The following is a 17,252-nucleotide window of genomic DNA, read 5'->3' as shown; positions in this document are numbered from 1 at the left end:
GCAGGCAGGAGTCGGTCGATGTGTGGAGTAATAGTAGTAGATGCAGAATCGTTATGATCTACTTGTCACGGACGTGATGCCTATATACATGATCATGCCTAGATATTCTCATAATTATGCGCTTTTCTATCAATTGCTCGATAGTAATTTGTTCACCCACCGTAATACTTATGCTATCTTGAGAGAAGCCACTAGTGAAACCTATGGCCCCCGGATCTATCTTTTATCATATAAGTTTCCAATATACTTTTATTTGCATCTTTTATTTTCCAATCCATATCACAAAAATACCAAAAATATTTATCTTATCTTATTATCTCTATCAGATCTCACTTTCGCAAGTTACCGTGAAGGGATTGACAACCCCTTTATCGCGTTGGTTGCGAGGTTCTTGTTTGTTTGTGTAGGTGCGTGGGAATTTTGAGGAGCTTCCTACTGGATTGATACCTTGGTTCTCAAAAACTGAGGGAAATACTTACGCTACTTTGCTGCATCACCATTTCCTCTTCGAGGGAAAACCAACGCAGTGCTCAAGAGGTAGCAGTGTGTGTTACGGTAAGTAAACCGACTCCAAAACAGTCCTAGTAGCAATTTTTCTCCGTTTTGGAATATTTAAGAAAATAGGAAAATAAGAAGTAGTCCGGGAAGGACACGAGGTGTCCATGAGGGTGGAGGGCACGCCCCCTGCCTCGTGGGCACCTCGTGTGCTCTTCGGACTCCGTTTTCTTGCACGATACTTCTTTTTGTCGGTAAAAATTCATTATATAATCTCCTGAAGGTTTTGACCACAATATCACGCAAATATCCTATGTCTTTGTTTCGAGCTGTTTTTCTGACACATCTAGATCACCATGACGTCTCCAAGGGCCCCCAAGGATAATTTTTTTGAGAAGGTCATCAACCCCTACCTCGTGGAGGTGCTGCAACACCCTCAAACCATTGAGATGCGTGAGGGGGTGCTGCACATCCGTGATGTTGAGGGACCAAGGAGGACCGGAAGCGTGGAGACAAGACTCGAAGCAATGGAACAACTAGTTTTCAAGTGCCAAGGGATGGTGGAATGTGGACTCAACGCCAACCAGATGATGATCGCGGAGTTCACCAACAACCACAAGCTGGACACGAAGAACATTAGGGAGACCATCTTCAAGCTTCATGAGAAAACCGAGCACCTCCAAACCCAGATCTATGACCTGCAAAACCAAAACTGTGAGTATGAATATAGATTCAAGAGGATGAGTTTGGCTGTAGATTTGAGGATCCCGGAGACTCGATCATCCTTCTATGATGGTGAGCCTATGCCTTGGAAGACGGATGACAAGCCTACATCATCAACAACTCCATCATCACCACCTCCGAAGAACTGAACACATGGGTATGGGCACTCCCCTTGGCAACTGCCAAGCTTGGGGGAGGTGCCCCGGTATCGTATCACCATCACACTCCTATCTTTACTGTTTACTTACTTCGATCCTTTTAGTAATATCTTGATCTAGTAGAATAAAGTTTTAGTATGATTTAGTTTTGAGTTTTGCTTTATGATCCCTTCATGTAATCTAGTCCATGAGCTATATATAATAAAGATTAGTGTTGAGTCAAGGGCTTTGCTATCTTGCTATGATCTTGAGGGAATAAAAGAAAGTATAAATATAAATAAAGAGATCATATTGATCTTATGGAGAGTAATGACTTCACATAAAAAGTATGATGAATAAAAGTTGTTGAGAGTTGGCAAACATAGTTTTGGTCATTGTTACAATTAATAGGAAGTAATAAAGAAAGAGAGGTTCTCACATATAAATATACTATCTTGGACATCTTTTATGAGTGTGAGCACTCATTAAAATATGCCATGCTAAAGAGTTGATGTTGGACAAGGAAGACAACATAATGGGTTATGTTTTCTTATATCCGAAACAAAGTATATTGTCATGGATCATCCAACATGTTGAGCTTGCCTTTCCCCCTCATGCTAGCCAAATTCCTTGCACCAAGTAGAGATACTACCTGTGCTTCCAAATATCCTTAAACCCAGTTTTTGCCATGAGAGTCCACCATATCTACCTATGGATTAAGTAAGATCCTTCAAGTAAGTTGTCATGTTGCATGCAATAAAAATTGCTCTCTAAATATGTATGACTTATTAGTGTGGAGAAAATAAGCTTTATACGATCTTGTGATATGGAAGCAATAAAAGCGACGGACTGCATAATAAAGGTCCATATCACAAGTGGCAATATAAAGTGACGTTCTTTTGCATTAAGATTTCATGCATCCAACCATAAAAGCACATGACAACCTCTGCTTCCCTATGCGAAGGGCCTATCTTTTACTTTTGTGTTATACATTCCGCAAGAGTCATGGTGATCTTCACCTTTCCTTTTTACATTTTATCCTTTGGCAAGCACCTTGTGTTGGAAAGATCCTGATATATATATATATATATATATATATATATATATATATATATATATATCCAATTGGATGTAAGTTAACATGAACTATTATTGTTGACATTACCCTTGAGGTAAAAGGTTGGGAGGCAACACTATAAGCCCCTATCTTTCTCTATGTCCGATTAAAACTCCATACCCATAAGTATTGTGTGAGTGTTAGCAATTGTGAAAGACTAAATGATAGTTGAGTATGTGGACTTGCTGAAAAGCTCTTATATTGACTCCTTCTGATGTTATGATAAATTGCAATTGCTTCAATGACCAAGATCATAGTTTGTTAGTTTTCAATGAAGTTTCTGATTCATACTTAACATTGTGAATAGATTATTACTTGAGCATAAAAAATCATATGACAAAATATATATGTTGATGTTATAGGAATGATCATGATGCCCTCATCTCCGTATTTTACTTTATCGACACCTCTATCTCTAAACATGTGGACATATGGCTTTCGCTTGAGGACAAGCGAGGTCTAAGCTTGGGGGAGTTGATATGTCCATTTTGCATCATGCTTTTATATCGATATTTATTGCATTATGGGCTGTTATTACATGTTATGTCACAATACTTATGCCTATTCTCTTTGATTTTACAAGGTTTACATGAAGAGGGAGAATGCCGGCAGCTGGAATTCTGGGCTGGAAAAGGAGTAAATATTAGAGACCTATTCTACACAACTCCAAAAATCCTGAAACTCCACGGAAGTCATTTATGGAATTAATAAAAAGTACTGAGCGGAGGAAATACCAGAGGGGGGCCACCCACCGTCCACGAGGGTGGGGGGCATGCCATACCCCCCTGGGCACGCCCCCCTGCCTCATGGGCCCCCTGGCAGTCCTCCGGTGGCCATCTTATGCTATATGAAGTCTTTTACCCAGGAAAAAAAATCATAAGCAAGCTTTCGGGACAAAACGCCGCCGCCACGAGGCGGAACCAATCTAGGGCTCTAGCGGAGCTGTTCTGCCGGGGAAACATCCCTTCGGGAGGGGAAATTCATCACCATCGTCATCACCAATGATCATCTCATCAGGAGGGGGTCAATCTCCATGAACATCTTCACCAGCACCATCTCCTCTCAAACCCTAGTTCATCTCTTGTATTCAATCTTTGTCCCAAAACCTCAGATTGGTACCTGTAGGTTGCTAGTAGTGTTGATTACTCCTTGTAGTTGATGCTAGTTGGTTTATTCGGTGGAAGATCATTTGTTCAGATCCTTAATACATATTAATACCCCTATGATTATGAACATGAATATGATTTGTGATTAGTTACGTTTGTTCCTGAGGACATGGGTGAAGTCTTGCTATAAGTGGTCATGTGAATTTGGTATTCGTTCGATATTTTGGTGAGATGTATGTTGTCTCTCCTCTGGTGGTGTTATGTGAACGTCGACTACATGACACTTCACCATTGTTCGGGCCTAGAGGAAGGCATTGGGAAGTAATAAGTAGATGATGGGTTGCTAGAGTGACAGAAGCTTAAACCCTAGTTTATGCGTTGCTTCGTAAGGGGCTGATTTGGTTCCACATGTTTCATGCTATGGTTAGGTTTACCTTAATACTTCCTTTGTAGTTGCGGATGCTTGCAATAGGGGTTCATAAGTGGGATGCTTGTCCAAGAAAGGGCAGCACCCAAGCACCGGTCCACCCACATATCAAATTATCAAAGTAATGAACGCAAATCATATGAGCGTGATGAAAACTTGCTTGACGATAATTCCCATGTGTCCTCGGGAGCGTTTTCCTTCATATAAGAATTTGTCCAGTCTTGTCCTTTGCTACAAAAAGGATTGGGCCACCTTGCTGCACCTTATTTACTTTCATTGCTTGTTACCCGTTACAAATTACCTTATCACAAAACTATCTGTTACCTATAATTTCAGTGCTTGCAGAGAATACCTTACTGAAAACAGCTTGTCATTTTCTTTTGCTCCTCGTTGGGTTCAACACTCTTACTTATCGAAAGGACTACGATAGATCCACTACACTTGTGGTTCATCACCCCCCAGGACCTAACATGTAAGATCTGACCATCTAAATCTTCCCAATACCACTTGAAAAGGCTATGATTTGTACGGTTGATGTATTAAGCATGTTCGTGCCTTGTTTATTTCAGTACTGCACACTATGTGATGTTCAAATATTACTGTATCCAGCTCAATTTCACCAATACCAGCAACAAACTTACAATACACGACTCAGGATATCACTAGAGATGCTGCCCATTTGCTATTTTTAGTGGATGCTAACCCTGTTGTACTTAACATGCCTGTCCATGTACTTACGCAGGGTCATAATGGCCGATGCTTTTGTTTGTCGTCGAGGTGAGCTGCATCCCATGTCTTACAGTATTTCACAGAATTTGTGCAATTGCAGTTTAACTTCTACCATTTACTGGTTGCTTGTAGGTACACATGTCAGTGGCACTGATCCATGCTTCGACCCAAAGGAACAGCTCGCCTCCATCGCCGCTGACTTTGGGCAAGCTCTAGCCAAGATGAAGTGCCCCAGCAACTACCTCTCAGGACTTACCAAGTGTGTACTCACTAGTTCAATCTTACCAATACCAGTTGCAATTAATGGCTATGTTCTGTATGGTCAATGTATTAAGCATGTTCTAGTAAACATGCCTAACATGTTTTTGCTACTTTCCCTACCTTTTTATAGACATCTGGGCCATTCTCTGCTCTGGCAACACCTGCCTTCTGAAGTTTAACTATGCCAATTGCATTTTTATCAGTACCGGTTTCAATGTCTATTAAGCATGTTGCAATTAACAGTTGAATCCAATTTTAAACAATTGTATTTCAATGGCTACAAACTTACAAAACATGACTTAGGATGCTGTTAACCCTGTTGCAATTAACAGTTGTATCCATTTTTTAATCTGCCCACTTGCTACCATGCTACTCTCCGCAATGAAGATATACTAGAGATGCCGCCCCATTTGCTATTTTTGGTGGATGCTAACCCTATTGTACTTAACATGCTTGTCCATGTACTTACGTAGGGTCATAACAGCCAATGCTGTTGTTTGCCATCGAGGTTAGCTGCATCCCATGTCTTACAGTATTTCACATCATTTGTGCAATTGCAGTTTAACTTCTACCATTTACTGGTTGCCTGTAGGTACACATGTCAGTGGCACTAATCCACGCTTCAACCCGGAGGAACAGCTCGCCTCCGCCACCGCTGGCTTTGGGCGGGCTCTGGCCAAGATGAAGTGCTCCAACAACTACCTCTCAGGACTTACCAAGTATGTACCCACCAGTTCAATCTTACCAATACCAGTTGCAATTAATGGCTATATTTTGTATTGTCAATGTATTAAGCATGTTGTAGTAAACATGCCTAACACGTTTGAGCTATTTCCCCTACCTTTTTATAGACAACTGGGCCATTATCTGCTCTGGCAGCACCTGCCCTGTGATGTTTAACTCTGCCAATTGCATTTTTATCAGTACCGGTTTCAATGGTCATTAAGCCTATTGCAATTAACAGTTGTATCCATTTTTAAAGAGTTGTATTTCAATGGCTACAAACTTACAAAACATGAATTAGGATGTTGTTAAGCCTATTGCAATTAACAGTTGTATCCATTTTTTAATCCGTCCCTTTGCTATCGTGCTACTCTTTCGAAATGAAGATATTAGTACAGATGCTGCAGTTTTATTACCATTTGCTATTTTTGGTGGATGTTAACCCTGTTGTAGTTAACATTGGCTTTCCATGTACTTACATAGGGCTACAATGGGCGATGTTGTTGTTTGCCGTCGAGGTTAGCTGCATCCCATGTCTTATACACCATCTATTCCTAAATATAAGTATTTTTAGAGATTCCAATATAGACTACTTAAAGAGCAAAATGAGTGAATCTAGATTCTAATCTAAAATATATCTATAATTCTATATACATCCGTATGTAGTTCATATTGAAATCTCAAAAAAAAAATACTTATACTTAGGAACATAGGTAGTTGTATTTTACATCATTTGTGCAATCTCAGTTTAGCTTCTAACATTTACTGGTTGCTTGTAGGTACATATATGAGCGGTACTGATCCACGCTTCGATCCCTTTTGCATATGGGGCAATGAGATATTCATGAACAAGCGTCAAGTGAGGAAACTAAGAAAGTTTTTTAGGCGAAAGAAACGGGTGATTGGAATTAAGCTATTTATTTACACTTTGTCAAAGACAACAGTGAACTTTAGGATGGTAAGTAATGTGTTGCCTTTTCCCCTGCCCACAACAAGTTACTCTTTTAGACCTCAATATCTGATACTTTTCTCTTTTCAGTGGTTTCCGAAGCTATTTACTAATGATTACCTTGCAAACTACATGACCGGAGTGGAGGCAACTAAGGTTGAAGTATAATTCATGCTACCATGATAATGCTCTAGAAGTCTTCCTAAAGGCGGTGAAGGATGGGCGGCCGGTCTTCACAAGGGGTTGGACAAAAGTGGTTCATGCCTATGGCATGCAGGAAGGCACATTATGGGCATTCCGCTTCTTCAACACCGTCGACAGTCAAAATGATTTACACTTGTCTCTTCACCTTTACCGCCTTTAAACTGTGGTTCATCATAGTTAATTGCTGCCTAATCCTGTAATTACTAAACATATTGTACTGGCAATTTTATTTATGGATTCATTGTTGAACCATTGTGCTGATAATTTGAATTGCACGTTTCATATTTCAAAATTTCCAATTAGAATAATAAATTATAGGCAAAAATAAAAAGAGAACAGACGATCATGGAACGTTGCAAACGGTTCTCGCAGTAAAAGCGCTTGTGATGGATAGCCCAATGCCACACAATTTTCTATAGCAAATCGTGTGTGATGTAGTTAATGAAAGCAAACAGTTAACCAAGGCAGAGCGTGTGTGTGATAGTTACACCTTTCACACACAAGCGTATACATAAAACTGTGTGGGATGTACATCCGAACGGAAACGTTTTCCCTGGATTGACTGTTTGGGATGTACATAAGAACGGACATGTATTACTTGGATTGGCTGTGTGTGATATACATACGGACGGAAATGTTTTTCTGGGATTCACCGTGTGGGATGTACATACCTACGGAAATGATTTTCTCGGATTACCGTGTGGGATGTACATACCTACGGAAATGATTAGGTTTCGATGCCTCGCCAGATCACACACGGCCCCAGCCTGGGTCCCAGGAGGGCCTATCCCCGACGCTTTCTGGGTCGTGTGGGAAGGACACCCTATCACACACACCCACTTGGCGACGATTCCAAATACCATCGCAGGAAGGGGTTAAAAACCGTTTGTTTAGGACCGACGCGTACCAGTGACACATACTAGGATCAACGCCCCCCTATATTTTATAGACTAGTTAATACTTGCAACAAAAGTAATATGAACCTAAGCATAGAAGCAAGTATGAACATGTGAGCATAAAGATAAGAGGGCACAATAAGCATAGCAACACATACTAAGATAACGACATAATAAGATAGATAAGGGATAATGTATGTCTCATGCCATACACACATAGTCTCAAGTCTCACACGAAAGCAAATAAGATAAAAGAGTTCACACACGAGAAATCGAGGCAAATAAAACAAGCTTGTGACTCGGCAACACCCTAGAAAAGAAAATCCCCGGTCCAAACTCTCCCCCCCTTTGGCATCAAGACACCAAAAGGGCAAAGAGTGACTAACAACCCAAGGTGGTAGCACTACTCCAAGTCCACATCCATGGACTCCTCCTCAGACTCTTCGTGGTCATCCTCGCGATCCTCCTCAACAATATCCTCCTCATCATCTGTAGTAGCATCAAGAGTTGATGTGGCGGCATTGGAATCATCAAAATCAGTCCGCCGGTTATTCTTGGAGATCCACTCTTTCTCAGAAGTGATCTTCTGCTTGGAGCCACTCTGCACTGGAGTACCAATGGTAGTACCGTCTGAGACTCAAGTGGTAGTACCATGAATCCGGAGTGGTAGTCCAGCCTGAAGAGGTAGTATTGTCCAAACTCAACGGTAGTACCGCTTATGTTCGTAGGCGCACAACCGTGGCTGAGATCTAATAGTACCGGAGACCCCAACTTTCAAAAATACCGCAAAGAATTCCTACCCTCCTATCTAGCAGTCATTGCACATCCTACTCATGCCCCGATTTGGCAAAAAGTCAAAAAAAACACCATGCATTTCCCTAAGAAACCTAGATTCAAAAGATAGAACCACGTGAGAGATGAACGGGGGCAATACCGGGTTCCATGGGTGACAGGAGATGATGGGGATCGATCCCGCCAGACGGAGTCGCACAAGACGACATGGATTCGACGAGTCGAGGGCGGCTGATACGTCTCCAACGTATCTATAATTTTTGGTTGCTCCATGCTATATTATCTACTGTTTTAGGCAATATTGGGCTTTATTTTCCACTTTTATATTACTTTTGGGACTAACCTATTAACCGGAGGCCCAGCCCAGATTTGCTGTTTTATGCCTATTTCAGTGTTTCGAGGAAAAGGAATATCAGACGAAGTCAAAACGGAACGAAATCAACTGGAGAAGTTATTTTTGGAAGGAAACCCACCTGATGGACTTGGACCCCACGTCAGAAGATACGGGAGGTTCTCACGAGGGTGGGGGGCACGCCCACTGCCTCGTGGGGCCCCCGTAGCTCCACCGACATACTCCTTTCACCCATATATACCTACGTACCCTAAAACTTCCAGAACAGAAGATAGATCAGGAGTTCCGCCGCCGCAAGCCTCTGTAGCCACCAAAAACCTCTCAGGAGCCCTTCCTAGCACCCTGCCGGAGGGGGGATCTTTCACCGGTGGCTATCTTCATCATCCCGGCGCTATCCATGATGAGGAGGGAGTAGTTCACCCTCGGGGCTGAGGGTATGTACCAGTAGCTACGTGTATGATCTCTTTCTCTCGTGTTTCCTCTATGGCACGATCTTGATGTATCCCGAGCTTTGCTATTATTGTTGGATCTTATGATGTTTCTCCCCCTACCCTCGTGATCCCACCGTAAGGCGGTCGATGCTATTCTTTTGCCGCAAGAAAGCTAATATTCGGAAAAAAAAATCACGATGAAGGTTTCAGGCCAATCGGAGTTACGGATCTCCATATATACACTACACGGAGAAACAGAGCCAGAGAGAACGCAGATACAGAGAGATAGATCCAATCTCGGAGGGGCTCTCGCCCCTCCCATGCCATGGGAGCCAAGGACCAGAGGGGAAACCCTTCTCCCATTTAGGGACAAGGTCAAGGAAGAAGAAGAAGAAGGGGGGCTCTCTCCCCCTTGCTTCCAGTGGCGCCAGATCGCCGTCGGGGGCCATCATCATCACCGCGATCTTCACCAACACCGCCGCCATCTTCACCAACATCTCCACCAACTCTTCCTCCCTCTATGCAGAGGTGTAACCTCTCTCTTACCCGCTGTAATCTCTACTTAAACATGGTGCTCAACGCTATATATTATTCCCCAATGATGTATGGCTATCTTATGATGTTTGAGTAGATCCGTTTTGTCCAATGGGTTAATTGATGATCGTGATTGGTTTGAGTTGCATGTTTTATTATTGGTGCTGTCCTATTGTGCCCTCCGTGTTGCGCAAGCGTGAGGGATTCCTGCTGTAGGGTTTGCAATATGTTTATGATTTGCTTATGGTGGGTTGCGTGATTGACTGAAACACAAACCCGAGTAAGTAGGTTGTTTGCGTATGGGATAAAAGGGGACTTGATACTTTAACGCTATGGTTGGGTTTTACCTTAATGAATCTTTAGTAGTTGCGGACGCTTGCTAGAGTTCCAATCATAAGTGCATATGATCCAAGTAGAGAAAGTATGTTAGCTTATGCCTCTCCCTCAAATAGAATTGCAACAATGATTACCGGTCTAGTTATCGATTGCCTTGGACAAATAACTTTCTCGTAACAAAAAGCTCTCTACTAATATTTACTTTATTGCATCTTTATCTAAACAGCCCCTAGTTTATGTTTACGTCCTCTTTATTATCTTGCAAACCTATCCTATCACACCTACAAAGTACTTCTAGTTTCATACTTGTTCTAGGTAAAGCAAACGTCAAGCGTGCGTAGAGTCATATCAGTGGCCGATAGGACTTGAGAGAGTATTTGTTCTACCTTTAGCTCCTCGTTGGGTTCGACACTCTTACTTATCGAAAGAGGCTATAACTATAAAGTATACTTGCGGGTTATCAAGACCTTTTTCTGGTGCCGTTGCCGGGGAGGCTAGGTAAGTGAAGGTATATCTTTAGATCTTGCAATCGAATCTTTTTGTTTCTTGTTTTAGCACTAGTTTATTTTATAAAAGAAAACTACAAATAAAATGGAGTTAAGCTTGTCTCATACGCTTCATCTTTTTAATATCTTTCGTGAGTATGATGGAAAAGAAAATTGTGCCAAAGTGTTAGAAGAAGAATGCATTAAATTGTTTGGCACTAAATCTTTGAATGATGAGCATGATTGAAATGTTGTTAGTACGAATTCTTTGAATATCCATGATGCTAATGACGAGTGCACTAGTTATGATGAAAGTATCTCTTATGAGCATGTCAACTTTTGTGGAGTGAATGTTTGCATGAACACACCAAATAGAGAAGATATTTATTGCAAGAGGTATAAGTACTTAGAAACCAAATTGTTGCAAGAAGAGCTAGATGAATGTGCTGAAACATTCAATATTTTTCGCGCCCCTTGTGAACTTTGCAATTAACATGGTCATTTAAAGCTCCAATGCTATTTGTTTCATGATCAAGTCGTGTCCAAATGTTGTGATAACTTGATTACCCTTGAGCATCATAAAGAGCTTAGTCTTCTTTTGGGTTATGAAGAAATGAAACGTATAACTGAGGATATTCCAAAATTTAATCTTGATAAATTTCTTGACTTTGATCTAGAGAAGATTTATATGTATTGTGCGGAGAAGTGCATTGAAAATCCTTATATTGCCAATTACATAAAGAAAAGAAAACAAATAGAGGATGATGAGAATACTAATGAAATGGAAGAGACTTCACAATCTCCTCCTATTATTTCTTATGATGAATCAGGTAATGAGGAGGAGCATTCTATTCAACCAATCTCATCAATAAGGAGCTCAAAGAGGAAGGTTGAACCTACACATAATGTGAAGAAGAAAAAGAAAAGAAGAAGCAACAAAGGTAAAAAGGTATCCCCCCCAAATGATGTTGCTCCTACTACTACTTGTGATGATGATAATTGCTATACTATTGGTGCTATCCATATTTTTAATGATGAGAGTGATTATGCTTATGATATGAAAGGGCCCAAGCTTGGGGAAGCTATGTTTGAGGAGGATGAAATATTTGAGAATATATTTGATAGAATTAATGTTTGTCCCAAGCTTGGGGATGCTATGTTTAATGAAGATGATATTTTTAGCACCCCAAGTTTTGATATGCAAAGTTGTTATGATGATAGCATGCCTCCTACCTATGATGATTATATTGATGAAAGTGGGTTTGGAAGAGTGTCAACTTTAGAAAGTAGTGATCCCACTATTTTGCAGGATGTTGAATTTTATTGTGATGAATATGAAAGTGGATTTGGAAGAGTGTCAACTTTATTTAGTGATGATTCCACTATTTCGGAAGAGGTTCCAATTGATTATGAGAACAAAGTTGCTATCTATGATGATTATTGTGATGACTTGCATGCTATTACGAATAATGATATCCATGAAACTTGTCATCATGATTTTAGTTTTCAATTGGATTATGCTTCACATGATAATTATTTTGTTGAGTTTGCTCCCACTACTATTCATGAGAAGGAATTTGCTTATGTGGAGAGTAGTAAATTTTCTATGCTAGTAGATCATGAAAAGAATGCTTTAGGTGCTGGTTATATTGTTGAATTCATTCATTATGCTACTGAACATTATTATGAGGGAGGAATATATGCTTGTAGGAATTGCAATAATACCAAGTTTCCTCTCTATGTGCTTAAAATCTTGAAGCTATGCTTGTTTTACCTTCCTATGCTTGTTGATTATTGTTCCCATAAGTTGTTTGTTCACAAAATTCCTATGCATAGGAAGTGGGTTAGGCTTAAATGTGCTAGTCATATGCTTCATGATGCTCCCGTTATGTTTCAATTCTTATCTTTTATGTGAGTATCATTGTCATCATCTTGCCTAGCTAGAAAGGCATTAAAGAAAAGCGTTTGTTGAGAGGCAACCCAATATTTATCCTTACTGTTTTTGTGTATCCACATGATTATGCTACTGTAGTAATCATGTTTTATAGCTTTTGTTTCAATAAAGTGCCAAGTAAGACCTTTAGGATGGCTTACGGTGATAGTTGTGTTGATCCTGCTGAAAATCAGAAACTTTTGCACCCAGTAAATTAGTTTCATTAATTCATCGGAACATGTTTCTGATATGATTCTTTTTGATCGGGATTGGTACACTAATTGCTTAGGACTTACTAATTTTTTAGGATTTTTGGAGTTCCAGAAGTATACGTTTGATACAGATTACTACAGACTGTTCTGTTTTTGACAGATTCTGTTTTCTTTGTGTTGTTTGCTTATTTTGATGAATCTATGAGTAGTATATGCGGGTATGAACCATAGATAAGTTTGAGTACAGTAGATATTACACCCATATGAATTTAGAATGAGTTCATTACAGTACCTAAGTGGTGGTTTTATTTTCTTATACTAACGGAACTTACGAGTTTTCTGTTGAGTTTTGTGTTGTGGAGTTTTCAAGTTTTGGGTAAAGATTCGATGGACTATGGAATAAAAAGTGGCAAGATCCTAAGCTTGGGGATGCCCAAGGCACCCCAAGGTAACATTCAAGCACAACCAATAGCCTAAGCTTGGGGATGCCCCGGAAGGCATCCCCTCTTTCGTCTTCGTTCATCGGTAACTTTACTTGGAGCTATATTTTTATTCACCACATGATATGTGTTTTGCTTGGAGCATCATTTTCTTTTGTTAGTTTTGCTTGCTGTTATTTAGAATAATGTTTTGCATCTTTACTTTCAATAAAGAAGTCAAGGAAAGCCTTTGCCATGCTTATTTTGCTAGTATACATGTTGCTGTTTGAAAATAGAAAGTTTACCGCTGTTGAAAAAATTACCTAGAAAAGTCAGAGAATGATATAATGAAGAAAACTTTTGAATGATGAGCTATGATAAATTTATTATAGTGGGAATTTTATTTCATAATTTTTGGAGTTAGGGAAGTATGATGAATCTTGCATTCTTTACAGACTGTACTGTTTTGGCAGATTGCTGTTATGGTTGCATTGTTTGCATATGTTTGCTTGTTTAATGATTCTATTTGAAGATACGAGTATTAAATATGCAGCGGCATTTAGTATTCAATGTTGAATAATAATTTTAGTGATTTGTTACAGTAGAAAATGATAAGGTTTTGCATTGGTTTATACTAACCTATCTCACGAGTTCTTGTTGAGTTTGTTGTGGATGAAGCTTTTGATAAAAAGAGAAACCATGATATGAGAGGAATTAAGGAGACATAAAAGCTCAAGCTTGGGGATGCCCAAGGCACCCCAAGATAATATTCCAAGAGGTCTCAAGCATCTAAGCTTGGGGATGCCCCGGTAGGCATCCCACCTTTCTTCTTCAACAACTATCGGTTAGTATCGGTTGAGCCTAAGTTTTTGCTTCTTCACATGAGTTGTGCTATCCTTGCAATGAAGTTTTATTTAGCTTTGCTTGCTGTTTGAATAAAATACCAAGACCTGAAATTCTTAAATGGGAGAGTCTTCACATAGTTGCATAATTATTCGACTACTCATTGATCTTCACTTATATCTTTTGGAGTAGTTTGTCATTTGCTCTAGTACTTCACTTATATCTTTTAGAGCACGTTGGTGGATTTGTTTTATAGAAACTATTGATCTCTCATGCTTCACTTAGATTATTTTGAGAGTCTTAAATAGCATGGTAATTTGCTTAAATAATCCTAATATGCTAAGCATACAAGATTTGTAAGAATTCTTATGAGTGTGTTGAATACTATGAGAAGTTTGATGCTTGATAATTGTTTTGAGATATGAAGATGGTGATATTAGAGTCATGCTAGTTGAGTAGTTGTGAATTTGAGAAATACTTGTGTTAAAGTTTGTGATTCACGTAGCATGCATGTATGGTGAACCGTTATGTGATGAAGTCGGAGCATGATTTATTTATTGATTGTCTTCCTTATGAGTGGCGGTCGGGGACGAGCGATGGTCTTTTCCTACCAATCTATCCCCCTAGGAGCATGCGCGTAATACTTTGCTTTGATAACTTGTAGATTTTTTCAATAAGTATATGAGTTCTTTATGACTAATGTTGAGTCCATGGATTATATGCACTCTCACCCTTCCACCATTGCTAGCCTCTCTAATACCGCGCACTTTTCGCCGGTATCATACACCCACCATATACCTTCCTCAAAACAGCCACCATACCTACCTATCATGGCATTTCCATAGCCATTACGAGATATATTGCCATGCAACTTTCCACCGTTCCGTTTATTATGACACGCTCCATCATTGTCATATTGCTTAGCATGATCATGTAGTTGACATCGTATTTGTGGCAAAACCACCGTTCATAATTCTTTCATACATGTCACTCATGAGTCATTGCACATCCCGGTACACCGCCGGAGGCATTCATATAGAGTCATATTTTGTTCTAAGTATCGAGTTATAATTCTTGAGTTGTAAGTAAATAAAAGTGTGATGATCATCATTATTAGAGCATTGTCCCGGTGAGGAAAGGATGATGGAGACTGTGATTCCCCCACAAGTCGGGATGAGACTCCGGACAAAAATAAAAAAAGAGAGAGAAAAAAGGAGGCCATAAAAAAGAGGAGAAAAGGCCTAAATAAAAAAATAAAAATAAAAATAAAAAAATGAGAGAAAAAGAGAGAAGGGGCAATGTTACTATCCTTTTACCACACTTGTGCTTCAGAGTAGCACCATGTTCTTGATAGAGAGAGTCTCCTATGCTTTCACTTTCATATACTAGTGGGAATTTTCATTAAAGAACTTGGCTTGTATATTCCGATGATGGGCTTCCTAAAATGCCCGAGGTCTTCATACCCACTTAGTTTTCAGTTTGAGCTTTCATACACTTATAGTTCTAGTGCATCCGTTGCATGGCAATCCCTACTCAGTCACATTGATATCTATTGATGGGCATCTCCATAGCTCGTTGATATGCCTACTTGATGTGAGACTTTCTCCCTTTTTTGTCTTCTCCACATAACCCCCACCATCATATTCTATTCCACCTATAGTGCTATGTCCAGGGCTCACGCTCATGTATTGCGTGAAGATTGAAAAAGTTTTGAAAATGTCAAAAGTATGAAACAATTGCTTGGCTTGTCATCAGGGTTGTGCATGATTTAAATACTTTGTGTGGTGAAGATAGAGCATAGCCAGACTATATGATTTTGTAGGGATAACTTTCTTTGGCCATGTTATTTTGAGAAGACATAATTGCTTTCTTAGTATGCTTGAAGTATTATTATTTTTATGTCAATATTAAAATTTTGTCTTGAATCTTTCGGATCTGAATATTCATATCACAAGTAAGAAGAATTACATTGAAATTATGCCAAGTAGCACTCCGCATCAAAAATTCTTTTTTATCATTTACCTACTCGAGGACGAGCAGGAATTAAGCTTGGGGATGCTTGATACGTCTCCAATGTATCTATAATTTTTGATTGCTCCATGCTATATTATCTACTATTTTAGGCAATATTGGGCTTTATTTTCCACTTTTATATTACTTTTGGGACTAACCTATTAACCGGAGGCCCAGCCCAGATTTGCTGTTTTATGCCTATTTCAGTGTTTCGAGGAAAAGGAATATTAGACGGAGTCAAAACAGAACGAAATGAACTGGAGAAGTTATTTTTGGAAGGAAACCCACCTGATGGACTTGGACCCCACGTCAGAAGATACGGGAGGTGCTCACGAGGGTGGGGGCGCGCCCACCCCCTAGGGCGCCCCCCTGCCTCGTGGGGCCCCCGTAGCTCCACCGACGTACTCCTTTCACCCATATATACCTACGTACCCTAAAACTTCCAAAACAGAAGATAGATCGGTAGTTCCGCCGCCGCAAGCCTCTGTAGCCACCAAAAACCTCTCGGGAGCCCTTCCCGGCACCCTGCCGGAGGGGGGATCTTTCACCGGTGGCTATCTTCATCATCCCGGCGCTATCCATGACGAGGAGGGAGTAGTTCACCCTCGGGGCTGAGGGTATGTACCAGTAGCTATGTGTTTGATCTCTCTCTCGTGTTCTCTCTCGTGTTTCCTCTATGGCACGATCTTGATGTATCCCGAGCTTTGCTATTGTAGTTGGATCTTATGATGTTTCTCCCCCTATCCTCGTGAGCCCACCGTAAGGCGGTTGACGCTATTCATTTGCCGCAAGAAAGCTAATATTCGGAAAAAAATCACGGCGAAGGTTTCAGGCCAATCGGAGTTACGGATCTCCATATATACATGAAACGGTGAAACAGAGCCAAAGAGAACACAGAAACAGAGAGATAGATCCAATCTCGGAGGGGCTCTCGCCCCTCCCATGCCATGGGAGCCAAGGACCAGAGGGGAAACCCTTATCCCATCTAGGGAGGAGGTCAAGGAAGAAGAAGAATAAGGGGGGCTCTCTCCCCCTTGCTTTCGGTGGCGCCGGATCGCCGCCGGGGGCCATCATCATCACCGCGATCTTCACCAACACCGCCGCCATCTTCACCAACATCTCCACCAACTCTTCC

The sequence above is a fragment of the Triticum aestivum genome, chromosome 7B, assembly GCF_018294505.1.
Source record: "Triticum aestivum cultivar Chinese Spring chromosome 7B, IWGSC CS RefSeq v2.1, whole genome shotgun sequence".
NCBI classification, from domain to species: domain Eukaryota; kingdom Viridiplantae; phylum Streptophyta; class Magnoliopsida; order Poales; family Poaceae; genus Triticum; species Triticum aestivum.
This window is presented reverse-complemented; position numbering follows the sequence as displayed.